We start from the raw sequence: 13239 nt of genomic DNA, 5'->3' as shown, positions 1-13239 counted from the left end.
GCACAAGTTATAGTACGCTATACAATAGCACTACACCCCTGCAATGTGTGTGAAATACACTTTACAGCATGTTTTTTTAAATTGAAGTTGCGTTGGTGTTTGTGTGTTGGTTGTTGACGGCAGTGTGTGCCCCCCCATGGTAAATGATTTCCCCCCCATTCGATTTGTTCTGGAGCCGACCCTGGCGTTGCGTATGCCGTTCTATCCACCTTGGGACCCGTTATCGTATCCTCAGTCGTTTAGTGCCGTATGCGGTCGTCCTCGTGTGGCCGAATGGTCTATATGACACTAAACAGTAACGCAAACGGCCGTTTTTGTCCTCGTGTGGCTGCAGCCTAAGGCAGCGCCCCTGATACCCACACAGTGCTCTAGACGAGAGATAAGGATGGAGTGGTTAATCGTATCAAAAGCAGCTGTGAGGTCTAAGAGCATAAGGATGGCAGAGTCACCAGGGTCTGTAGTGACCAGGAGGTCATTGAATACTCTTAGAAGGGCAGACTCAGTACTGTGAAGCGCTTTAAAACCGGATTGAAAAATATCGAAAATATTGTGTGCATGTATAAAAGACTGCAGCTGTAAGAGTACGGTTTTCTCCAATATCTTTGAAATAAAAGGAAGCTTCGAGATGGGTCTGTAATTTGAGAAGACAGAAGTGTCCAGATTAGTTTTCTTTATCAGGGGTGCCACAACCACTTGTTTGAAATAAACTGGCACAGAACCGGACTCTAGGCTGCTATTTATAATGTTATGGACATTAGGTCCAATAGTGTCCCATACCTCTTTAAAAAGTCGAGGAGGGACTGGGTCTGTGGGACAAGATGAGGGTTTTAATTTAGCAACAATGTCACTGAGAGATGACAACGACACAGGTCCAAACTGCTGGAAGACAGCAGTGCATGTGAAGTCAATGGAGGGGTCAAAAGAGGGTGGTGAGATACTGGCTCTAATAGTGGAGATCTTGTCTATAAAATAGCAGAGGAATTTTTCACACATCTCAGTTGAAGCATCAATACAAGTGGATAAAGGAGAGTTTAACATAGCATCGATTATTTTAAAGAGAACACGAGGTTTGTTTAAATTACTAGAAATAATATCAGAAAAGTAACTCATCTTTTCAGCTTTTACAGTGCTCTGATACTTTCTCCAACTCTCTTTCAAAATGTCACGAGTTACATGAAGCTTGTCCTTCTTCCACCTGCGTTCAGCCTGCCGGTGTTCTGGATTAACTGGTTCCCCGATCAACTGGTTGACAGATGTGGAGGCGTGGCCTTCGACTGAAATACACACTTCGATCGCTTCTTCTGTCGTTTTCATAAATCTTTTGGTATATTTGGCTGGATAGGAACACTTTGATGCACATTCAGTACCAGTGTGTGAGGTTGTGGTTACGATGGCGATATCCGGACGCGAACAGCGAGGACTACAAAAATAAAAACGAGTTGACATGGGGATGTCTGTTCAAAACATTGCGAGCTCCAATAAATCATTTAAACCAGCTATTGTTGCCAGACTTATTTCTGAATATCGTTCTTAATACCAAGTCCATCTGAGACCTGTGTACACCTTCAGACAGCCTCCAAGTGAAGCACACGGTGTTTACTCACAGTTTGAAAGCAGCGTGGAGAAGTCTTCAGCTGTGTTAAACTGTGATCCTCTCAGGTAAACTGTGATTCGCTCAGGGTCAACTGGGATCCACCCATGGGAAAATGGGATCCGCCCAGGTTAAACTGTGTTACGACTTCTGTGGCTATCTACCAGCGATCATGTTTAATATGAAAGACACACACATCTACATGCCTTATAAAAACGGCATTCTGCAGCACTCATCCAGATAACATGCTGTTAACTCGTTTTGCAAAGATAGCAGCAGAAATGTCATTGCTGCATGTGCAGGGATATTAGACTTTAAAATGCTGATGGGTCATTAATGTTGGTCTCGGCAAACAATATTAGGAATCCTTTATTCAAACTACATAATATTCAGTGTCCATCGACATGAAAATAACAAAAAAGTTCATGCTGGACTCAAACCCGAGTTCCAACAGCAAAAGTCACTCCAGCCCTGCGCGTTATGAGTTATGAGTTATGAAACTTGATTTTGAGTTGTCTCATGGCAGTTAGGTTATAAGGGACAACCCAGGGGACTTTACTTCCTCTTGATACCGTCGGTTATTTACAAAAAAACACCTAAATATAGCTACTTGTTGTTTTTGTGCTTCTGTCTTTCTGAGTCTTTTCATCTGTAAACTCCCTCAACCGGGCCGCTCGCTCTCTTTTCTTGATCGCCCTCTCACGGGTGAACAGTTCAATGTCCCGCTTCAGTGTAGGATTTCTGCCATGTCTCTACCACTTTAGTTTGACCATCTCTGTTACTAAGTTACGGAATACTAAATAAATAAGTAATTAGATACCTTACCGTTACTGCGCTCATAAAGAATGATAAGAATAAGAATAATGCGTATTGAACTGGTTTCATTCATTAGTGAGTTTATTTTAGGTAATTAGTTAGAAGCCCTATTTTATCAGTATGTCTGGACTGCACAGCAGTTACAATGGTCAAACTACATTAGAACAGAATTGTCCCCATTAGATATTTTAATGAGATATGGACCGCAATTAAAAAAAAAAATCAAGTCACCGAATGCAAGTACTCACCTTAGCTTATTTTGTTATGAGATGTGAATCACTGTTCAATTTAGTTGATGTAATAATCGTTTGGTTACTTTTACATTAAAAACAAGTTACAATTTTCAAAAGGTCTTATGTTTTTTTGGGGGGGAGGCCCTTTTTCCAGTTTAGAGCAATAGCCCCTCCAAATGTCTGTGCACGTCCCTGCTGCTGATGAAGCTCTCCAATTGGCTCGGCAAAAGTTTGTTGTTGTTTTGTGTCAGTTTTACGTCGCCACTTCCATTCACATTTTTCATCATTGTTCCACAATTTTTATCATCATGAAATTAATATCTATATATTTTATATTATACTTGCACTGCTTACCGTTTTCATACTTTATATATCTTAGCATATTCATACACACTGTTCATACTGCTCTCAGGCTGCTGTGTATATCTAGTGTATTCATACCCCTCACTGTTTATTCATCATTCAATTAATTCTATATTTTATTCTGTAGATTGTGTACATTACTTTTCACTTTACTGCTTGTTGCACTCCTGGTTAGACAGGGTTGCCAACTCTCGCTCTCATTCTCACGCTCTCACGCTGCCCAAACTATTCTCACGCCAAAAACAAGATGAACCGGCGATCGTTTTTGGTTGGTTATTTACAATGTTGAGTTAACAGCTGCTCAAGCTGTCGACCCGCTCCCTCCCCGCCCCCACCACTCTCAACGTTAACAGACAGCAGAGCAGTGGGAGCCGGTTGGTCAATCCCCGACCCGTATTGCGCATGCGCAGATCTAAGATCCAGTAGAAATGATAAAAAGTAAAAGTCTGCTGCTTATTGTTCTACTAGGCCAAAATAGAGTCTAAGAGTATGAGAGTGAGAGTGTGTTAATTACAGTGGCGAGCCGTCAGGGCCCTCTAGGCCCTCTCTGAGGGCCTAAGATATTCTAAAAAATAATATTTAAAAACATTTAAAAAATATATTATTTTTTTTAAATATATATTTTTTAAATATTATTTTTGTTATATTTTTACCGAAAAAAACTTGATTTAATTGTATTTAAAATAAAATTTCCAAAGAAATAAATCCTTCGAATCTGCCTGTTCAGTTTCTGTTTGAATGTGAAGGGTTACATGAAAAAAGCTCGTCTGGCCCTCTATGCGATTCACAGAGGGACCGCTATAGTAAAACAACGAGAGAGTAATGTCAAGTGACAGTACAATTGACCAATCATATCTTCCCTCTAAATGGGAGGGCTTTATTATCGCGGACTTTATGACAAGTTCCGCCCGCTGCGCTGCCAAGTTTATGCATGTGCTCAGTGGCGTTTTTATATGTACAAAAGTGGTGGGGCACAAAAAACTTAGATGTCTATATATAAGCTTCTGCAGTGAGGTTCATGGCTGCTGAGGCTCTGACTCTTCAGGTTTACAAATATTATATTCTGACCTAAATCAAAATATCATATTATTTTCAAAAGCTTTTTTTGTCTGATGCTTCAATTAATTTTAAACAGACAGTTCAACAAAAGGATACCCAAAAAATGTAATTGTATCATTTACATATTGAATTGTTCTCTCTCAGTAAGATCCCATTTTCAATAAAATTGCAGTCTTACCTTGACATGAAGATGAAGTCCATTTGCCTATCCTTCTGGACAAACATCTCTATTACTTTTTTGTAAAAGTCCTCCTTATGTTATTGTAGTTTCAAAAGTCTATCATAAATCTGATCTAATCAATAGATTTATGATTCGAAAATTATAAAAGTAGGGTAGACATGTGGATATTATCCGGCTGAACAAAACGTGCATTTATCTAACAGGTTTGTTTCCCACAGATCTTATTTTGAGCTATTTTCTAAAATCCTATGGAGAAATATCATTGCTTTTTTGTGGAGGGAAACCATGCACAGCTTACTTCCTGGTTTTAGGACGCGTCACTGCAGCTCTCTCGTCTACTCTTCACACACCACACTTTTCGCGGCACACGTACTTACAGCCAATCAGCTCTGAATGATGTGAGATGACGTATGGTGGGGATGGCAGCTCTATGCCCCTATGGTCATTATTTTTTTGCCACACACATTAAATAGGACAATACTCTGAGCATGCGCAGTGTAGTTTTTACAGTCACCATTGACTTAAACAGGGAGAGGGAGGGGCAGGATCGGGTTTTGTCCCACATGGCTCTAAACAGCTCAATAGGCACACACTGTAGACACTAATTAGAAGAACACAGACTAAAACAGCAATGTACAGACGAATCAGATGAATAAACATGATCTTAAAATATATTTTATATATTTTTTAATTTATTTTTTGCATTTTTTTGTAATCATTACTTTTAATACTTTCTGCTGACACTAGGTGGGGCTGTGCCCCACCTGCCCCTAATGACCAGTCGCCACTGCATGTGCTATATCAACGGGTCAAGCTAGGCGGAATTAGCATACGTTCATTCACGATGGCTCACGTTAGTGATAGTGATGACATCGTTGCGAAACTACTAACCGAGTCTTTTTCAAGAATGAGTTACACGGATAAATTGGAGTTAATTACCAAAGGGCGACCAACACCACAGCTTAATTTGGTTCAAAAAACCAAACGGTTCGAGAGGCATTTTAATATCGGCAATTACGCCAGATACAACTGATGACCGGATCAACCAGGGAACACAAGCTGTACTGCTGGGATTGCTTGCTTTTTGGAGCGGACAGTGGGTCATGGGCCAGAGATGGATATTCTGATTTAGGAAGTTTATCCAAATCAGCACATCGCCATCAGAATGCTTCAGGTCACCTCAGAGCTACTATTCGGCTTAAAACATTTGGGGACACCAGGATAGAGCTCCAGCTGGATGAGCAACAACGCCGGGGTGTCATCCTTCATAATGAAAAGGTGAAGAGGAACCGAGGAATTTGAAACGCCTGATAAATCGTGTGGTGTACTTGGGCAAGCAGGAGTTGCCGTTCCGAGGTCACGATGAGAGTGTAACTTCATCAAACAAGGGGAATTACATAGAGTTGCTGGATTTAGTGGCAGAATATGACAGCGACCTGCACACACACCTCGCCACATCAACAGTATTTACCGGCACATCTTCAAGGATTCAGAATGACCTGATCAGCGCTGTCGCTAGTGTAATGACGGGTAGCATGAAAGAGGAGCTGAGGAAGGCACCTTTTGTCGCGGTCATGTTGGATGAAACGACAGACATTAGCAACGTGGCGCAGATGTCATATGTGCTTCGATATGTCACTGACGATGGGATAAAAGAGCGTTTCTTCAAGTACGAAGATGTGACAGAGGACAAACGAGCAGAGGCCATAGCTACACGGCTGCTGGAGTTCCTGAGGGAGAGTGAGTTGAGTAAAGTTAGAACGATATTGGCAGATTCGGATTTCACGGATCAATAACTCATGAACAAAATGTTATTCAGACACAAATGACGTCTCCTAAGTATCGTGGTAAGGTTGACAACGAACTACAATCACATGTTGATAAAAAAAAAAGCCAATATGCGCCGTCCTCAAAACTGGACAAATTACATTGGTCTCTATCTGCAGCCGGAAAAGGAATGAGTGCTCAGGGACCGTCTGCAAAGTGCAACTCCGAAAAAAGAGAATACAATAATATTCAATAATATTCATTAGCGTCACTATTATACAGTGGAGTGCTACCAAACTCACTACACACATCAATAGTCTCCTGGTGGTTGGACTACAGCAGAGAGTTTGGAAGAATGTGCTTTTGAATAATTTTGGTGAATACTTATAGTGTAAAATCTTCAATAAATATGGTATAATCTTCAATAGCGTCACTATTATACAGTATATGTCTCCCAAACTCACTACACACATCAATAGTCTCCTGGTGGTTGGACTACAGCAGAGAGTTTGGAAGAATTTGCGTTTGAATAATTTTGGTGAATATTTATAGTGTAAAATCTTCAATAAATATGGTACAATCTTCAATAGCGTCACTATTATACAGTATATGTCTCCCAAACTCACTACACACATCAATAGTCTTTTTTTTAAATGTTTTTAACGAACTTAACTATTGCGGTAAAGCATAACATGTCCACCCTGTTATGCTCATTTTGTGTGGAAACTGATCAAAATGTTTACATTTAGAAAAAAATGTGAATATATCTATCAAATATCTTTCTCTGTTGTCACAAGTGCTAGCTTGATTATCATCACACATGTAGCAATAGCCAAGTTTAGCATGAAATGTCCACCTTGTTACCGTCTACCCTGTTACTATTTTTCACAGTAACAGGGTGGAATTATTTAAACATAATATCCTGAGCTTAACCAAAACATGTTTCTTATACTTTAACAAGCCATCATTCAGATTAAATAAAAAAAATTATGTTTTTTTATTTTTATTAACCTAGCTGAAGTTAGTTAGTATTTGATCAACTGAAATGTTACTGAATTAAAACTACAAACAAATGTTATTTGTTCCTGTGATGTAATATTACACATTTTAAAATGACAAATGACTATTTTTGCAAACCAAAACAAAAACCCAACTTAGTGTTACATATTTGAACACAGTTTTTTATTATATGTGCTTCTAAAAAGTTTACTTTTTATCTTTTTATATTGAGAAAAACTATTTCGCTTTGCCTTTCCTCCTTTAGGTTAGAGGAAGTTTGAAAATAATGGGAAGAGTTAAAAAAGGAAAGAGGGCCCAGAGGAAGGACTTATGGGCAATGGCTGGTGGAATGGAAGCATTGGTCCGAGGACTGAAGAGTGTTCACATTACCAAAAGAGATACAGGACATTCTTCATATATTTGGTCGGAACTCGCTATAATCCTTTTGGTCATGATGATAAGAAACACCGTCATTGGCTGTGGGTTGTATGGACCAACAATCGAAAAGGATTGAGGGATTTGATCAATAAACGTCAAAAATCATTAGAGCAGAAGGAAGTTCAGGTAATGGAGGAAAATCAAAACGAGAGAGATGTTGGAGGGGAATGTTCTGAAGACTGTCTTTCAAAGGACTTGCCTCTGAGCATGATTCAGCATAAGGTATCAGATGAGGACATAGACAAGAATGAGGCAGAAGACAAACAACAAAGGATGTCTTCTCAGAGTGGACTTGAAGATGACCAGTTATCAGATGAGGACATAGACAAGAATGAGGCAGAAACTGAAGAACAGAATTTGCAAAGAGGAGCACAAGATGTCAATAAAAACACAGGCACCAAAACACATTGGCGGAAGTTGCCAGTAGTATCTAAAAGGTTCGGAATAACAGTAAATAGAAAGAAATGGCAAAAGATTGTTCCTTTGACGGGTTCAAACAAACTGAGGCAACCGTGGACCGACGTGTTGTACAAGAGTTTCCGAGAGAAAAATCCCTGTTGTACGCTTGCCTTCAAGAGTCACCACATAAAAACTCCCAACAGCAGGAAAATTAAAAGTCCGTACTTAAACATCTGTGCAGTTTGTACATTCCCTTCCTGCAGGGCCAAATTCTTCTTTAAAATCCAAAATCAGCCAGTGGGAGACACCCTTGTTAAAATATCTGTGCTGCAAAGAGGGAAAATGGCACACAAAGCAAATGAGACAAAATTCCGACCAGCAGCAAACAGAAGAAGAGGCAGAATTGCAAGAGCCCTGCATAAAGGAGTGAGTCAAGTATTTTACAGTAAACTTAAAAAAACACCTGTTGCTGAACTGATTTCAGGAAACATAAGCCGTAGTCTGAACAAAAATGTTCTCAAAGTGAAACGTTCAGAAGTAAGAAGAGGTAAAAGAATCCATGAGGATGTTTTCATGGAGATGTACCTCACACAAATTATCATTAAGGAATGTGACTCAAATTATCGCAGGATGCCTGGGTACATACAGCATTTTCAAGTTGACCCATTTGGAGTACATATGTATTCTGAAACCGGAGTCAACACAGTTGTGCAACACCTGAGAAAGAAGACACCGCTGACCCTATATCTAGATGCTACAGGTAATGTTGCATCCAAAGATCCAGGTCAGACCAAAAGAGTGCTTTATTACTGCCTCACTCTTCCTGGAGGTGGTCAGCAAGTACCTCCCCTCCCAGTCTGTGAAATGCTGACAAATGAACACTCCATACCACCAATCACATTCTGGCTAATGCAGTTCCTCCGCAAACTGTCACAGTACACTCAAACTAAAGTACATCAGGTAGAAACAGACTACAGCTGGGCCCTGCTCCAAAGTGTTCTCCTTTCTTTTAACAAAGAGAGCATTGTCAGTTACTTGGACAGGGCTTTCGCTATCTGTTCAAAGCTGAAGTCATGGAAGGAAATCAAAATGTTGACAGTGCTACACATTTGCTCTGCACACGTGCTGAAAGCTGTAGCTCAGTCAATTGGGAGAAGGACTGCAGACAAGGGTTTGAAGGAATTTGCAACATTTGCATTTGCGAGGTTGCAAAATGCTACTTCAATGACCACAGCACTACACATCTTCCGCTCACTGTGCACTGTGTTGATTGGAAAGCACAATTCCAATGCTGTCCTGATCCATCTGAAAGCCATGAAGGACTTCATAAAAGAATGCAGGATTCCCGACATGGAAGAGGGGGACAAGTTAGGAGACAGTCCCTTAACTCAGGAGGAAGATGATGAAGAAAGAAGAAATGCCCACACAATTGTTGGCAGATCTCCCTTCACATATGAGTTTAGGAAGGTCATGGAGGAGGTACAGGGAGAGCTTGAAGAACAGGAGGTCGAAACCCCACAGGATGAAAATCCATACTTTTGCCCTGGCATTGTTGATGTCCTTTTTGACAACTATCTAGGGATGTTTCCCCTTTGGAGTGGGCTGCTGTTGGGGAATTTGAAAAGATATGCAACTGACACAGAGGAAGACACATTTGGCCAAAGTAAAACAAGGGACACAAACTGCCATGTGGAGAGATGGTTTGGAATAGTCAAACATTCTATTCTAAAAAAGCAGAGACGACTGAGGCCAGCGACATTCATCAGAAAGATGTATGGCTCTCTCCAGGGGAGGTACAGAGAACACATAATGGCACATCACTTATCTGAGCAGTTACTCCTCAAAACTTTGCTACCAAAAGACATCAGTCAATCGAAGGAAGGTTGGGCAAAGAGAGATGGAGCAAAGCCTCGCACTTCCAGCTCCAAATATTACACCACTCCAGACATTCTTCCAGTTCCAAAAAGAGCAAAGTTAACTCTGAACACTGGTGAAGATATTCAGAGCAGCACAGATGTGGAGAACAGCAGCAACCCCACAAGTAAAGGGTCCAAGCCTGCAACAGAGGTATTGTTTTGCTATATTAAAATGTATGCTTTAAAAAGAGTAACAAAGTAAGCAATTCTTCGAGCTATAAAAACAACGTTAAGAATGCATTAAAAACGTTTTAGCATGAGGCAATCTTTCTGTCATAGAAAACGTAGAAAATCTAAATGCCGAAATCTCGAATGCTGTACGAAGTTATTATGATACCATTGTTCATTTCATTTTAGGTTGATGCCCTTTGGACATGCAAACCAACTGAAGTTGTTGTGGCTGTTGTAAGACATGCTGAAGAGAAGCATAATTTCACCCTGAGGCACAGAGAATTTCAGAGTTTGAGACCTGACGAACTCATCATAGGCGAGGCAAGTATTTATTAAAACTTATGCTGTACCGGACTGCTCATCTCACGTAAGCCATATGTTAATGATTCAATTGTTGACAAAAAGTATGTAAATGATATCCAAGTAAATTGTTAGGCCAGTCCACCTGGAGTGTGACTTTAAATAGACCAGTTTTAATTGATCCATTCTAAAATGATCTGACAATGATGTGATTAAAACCGACTTTGGCCTCTATATTAGCTGGCATTTTGTATGACTATTTCCCCTACAATTTATCCAAAAGGTAATGGAATGTTACATTAGAGGCATCCTCAACCTGAAGGATAATGCTGGTCGTCTATATCTCCTGGATCACTATACCGTGGGTGTGATCCTACACGGCACACGAGAGCAGATAGCCAGGCAAGAGCTAAAAAAGGTGAGTGAAACTGATTATTCAAAGTATTTTCATCCCTTTAGTATTGTAGGCTTGAGAAAGGAGACAGATATGTGTCTACAGGCAACTTCCAGCGTTATTATATGTATGTCGTTTTTGGAGACATTTGTTTTGTTTTTAACCAATACATTTATAATCTAAGCTTCCCTTTTTTTCTTGTTCCTGTTGAGAAAAATAAAAAATGAATACTGTGTAAATTAAATTATTGTTTTGCACCTGTATATTATAGAAAATAACACTTATGTTTACATGTTCCCTAATTTTTTCAGGTGACATTTGATCTCTATGATGGAGCCATTGGATTTGTCAATATAAGAAATGTGCACTGGAAGTTTGTGGTGAGTATACAGCTACTCGTGTAGTCATACTGTAGCTGCTTTTAGAGTTTGCACATTTCAAGTTCATCAACTATTACTTTGAAGATGTATGATGATTACATTTATTCAAATGCATACAACTAAATATACATTGCTATTAAAACATATTGCAATACATTACTCATATACTGTGACAGAGTTAAGACTAACATGTGTATCTCATGCAGCCCCATTTTGTAAATGCATCTTTGCCTCAGGACTGATTTAAAAATGCTTCTTTTAGTTTTAATGTCTTCACGTTCATCTATATCATAGGGAAACCATATAACATGTAGTCCAAAATAAAGTACTCATTCAAACATTTTCTCATTGGTGGTCGCTACTGCTCCGCTAAAGATTTGAGTCTTCTGACCCCCAATTGTGCAACTTTCTTTCATCTGATATCTTTAATTATTTCAATACTTTTAAGTCTTAATTATACCCATTTAAAATGGGTAGTTATTATTTTAGTATTACTTTTAATAGCTTTTTTAACAGTTGAAGTGATTTTAATAACTGTGGTCTTCATTTTTGAAGAAAAGCTGATACATTATTGTTGCTGCTGACATATTGAAAAAGGTTTGGTTTAATTATACCGTATGCTACTTTTTAAAACAGTACCTCCATGCCCTTTCAAACCACATTTATGTGGTTGATCCTCTGCAAGGGTCAAATGAAGTTGAGGACTCCAGAAAGGCTGCTTACAAATTTGGGTAATATAAAATATATTACAGGAAATACATTGGTTAAACGCACATTTGGTAAAGGCAAAGAGTAAGCGCCAATTACATTTTATTTCCTCTTGTTCTAGAGAGTATTTCGAGATGCGCCGGAACAGACTGGGAAAAGAGGACTGGGTTAGCATCAAATGGCAGCCTGGAAAGATAACCCACACCTTCCAGAAAGATGCCACCAGTTGTGGAGCCTTTGTCATGCAGGTGATTTAATGCAACATGTTGTGTTCATTAATAATAAAGCATTTATTTTAAAGGGAAATTCAAAAACACGTCATAACGTCATGTTATTTTACCATCTGTCCAGATGGCCGAGATGACAGTGAAGGAATTTCCCAAAATTCCAAAGACGTTTCACATCAAGTCATCAAAACAATGTCTTCAACATCTACGAAGGGACATGGCAGAATAAATTCTCAGAGGATCAGGTATTAGCCAAAAATATGAAATGAATATATGGACGGCTTCCTGTAAATTGAACAGTAATACACCGGTTATTTTTTCAGTTTCAAAGGATGACTTCTGTTCCTTCTGTGGAATTGAGGACCTGCCCACAACTGCTGTTGATGCTGTTTGGGTGAGACTAAATGATGATTTTTTTTTGAAACTCCAGAAGATAATCTGAATAATAGATAATATATAGATCATCTGGAGTTAGATTTCAGGAATAACATAAAAGTAATGACATTTTGTATATTTGTATGCATTACAGGTTTCCTTTTGTTTTTCTTATAATTTGTTAAAGTTTTAGCACAGTACAGATAAACCTGAATAACAACAAATATTTATATATACTGTATATAAAAAAAAGTATAATCTCTTTAAAATATAAATGAATATGCCTGCTTTACAAGTGTCCTACACTTTACATTTTCTTAATATCTTTGTTGTATTTGTCCCCATGTAGATTCAGTGTGAAACTTGTGGGAGATGGTTTCACACGCAGTGCCTCGGAATGCCTGCTGCACGAATACCCAAAAAGAATACCCCGTGGTATTCTTTTTGTGTATCCTCACAAACTACAGAGGCTAGAGGTGAGTTTGTGTAACTTTTACCAGAGGTACCAGGATTTGGGGAGGTAAGGCTTGTAGTTTGAACTACTACCACAGTAGAAGTAGTGCACTTACAAACGGCATGTGGGGGGAAATCCAGCCCAGCCAGTGATTTGAAATCGGCTAAATGAAAGCTGAATTTTGTACAAAACAAATAAAAATCCAGAAAAAAGCTTTGCTAAAGATTTTGGACAACTGAAGTAATGATTAATATGTTACGGTGTGTGAAGCAGGTAGGACCCAAATGCAGATTAACGTGAAAATTCCTTTATTTCAAGGCTAGGATATAAACAAAGACAAAACAGAACACTGACCGACGAACTAGTCATGACACAAGACAAAACGACAAAGACAGACAGAAAAACCAGAACTTAAATACACACAAGACTAATCACACAAACAAGACACAGGTGAGGAGGGAGGAGAAA

General features: G+C 39.1%; 2 long non-coding RNA genes across 2 annotated transcripts; both read left to right on the top strand.

Moving 5' to 3' along the window:
- The first annotated feature begins 10618 nt into the window (after positions 1-10618).
- On the top strand, positions 10619-11788 carry LOC117537570. Its single transcript, XR_004567740.1, has 3 exons — positions 10619-10651; positions 10939-11007; positions 11644-11788. It is a non-coding gene; the product is annotated as an uncharacterized LOC117537570 (long non-coding RNA).
- A 275-nt stretch (positions 11789-12063) lies between these two features.
- On the top strand, positions 12064-12753 carry LOC117537571. Its single transcript, XR_004567741.1, has 3 exons — positions 12064-12187; positions 12266-12336; positions 12667-12753. It is a non-coding gene; the product is annotated as an uncharacterized LOC117537571 (long non-coding RNA).
- Positions 12754-13239: the final 486 nt, after the last annotated feature.

The sequence above is a fragment of the Gymnodraco acuticeps genome, unplaced genomic scaffold (assembly GCF_902827175.1).
Source record: "Gymnodraco acuticeps unplaced genomic scaffold, fGymAcu1.1, whole genome shotgun sequence".
Lineage (NCBI taxonomy): Eukaryota > Metazoa > Chordata > Actinopteri > Perciformes > Bathydraconidae > Gymnodraco > Gymnodraco acuticeps.
Note: the sequence above shows the minus strand (reverse complement) of the source record. Positions and strands in the feature narration are given on the sequence as shown.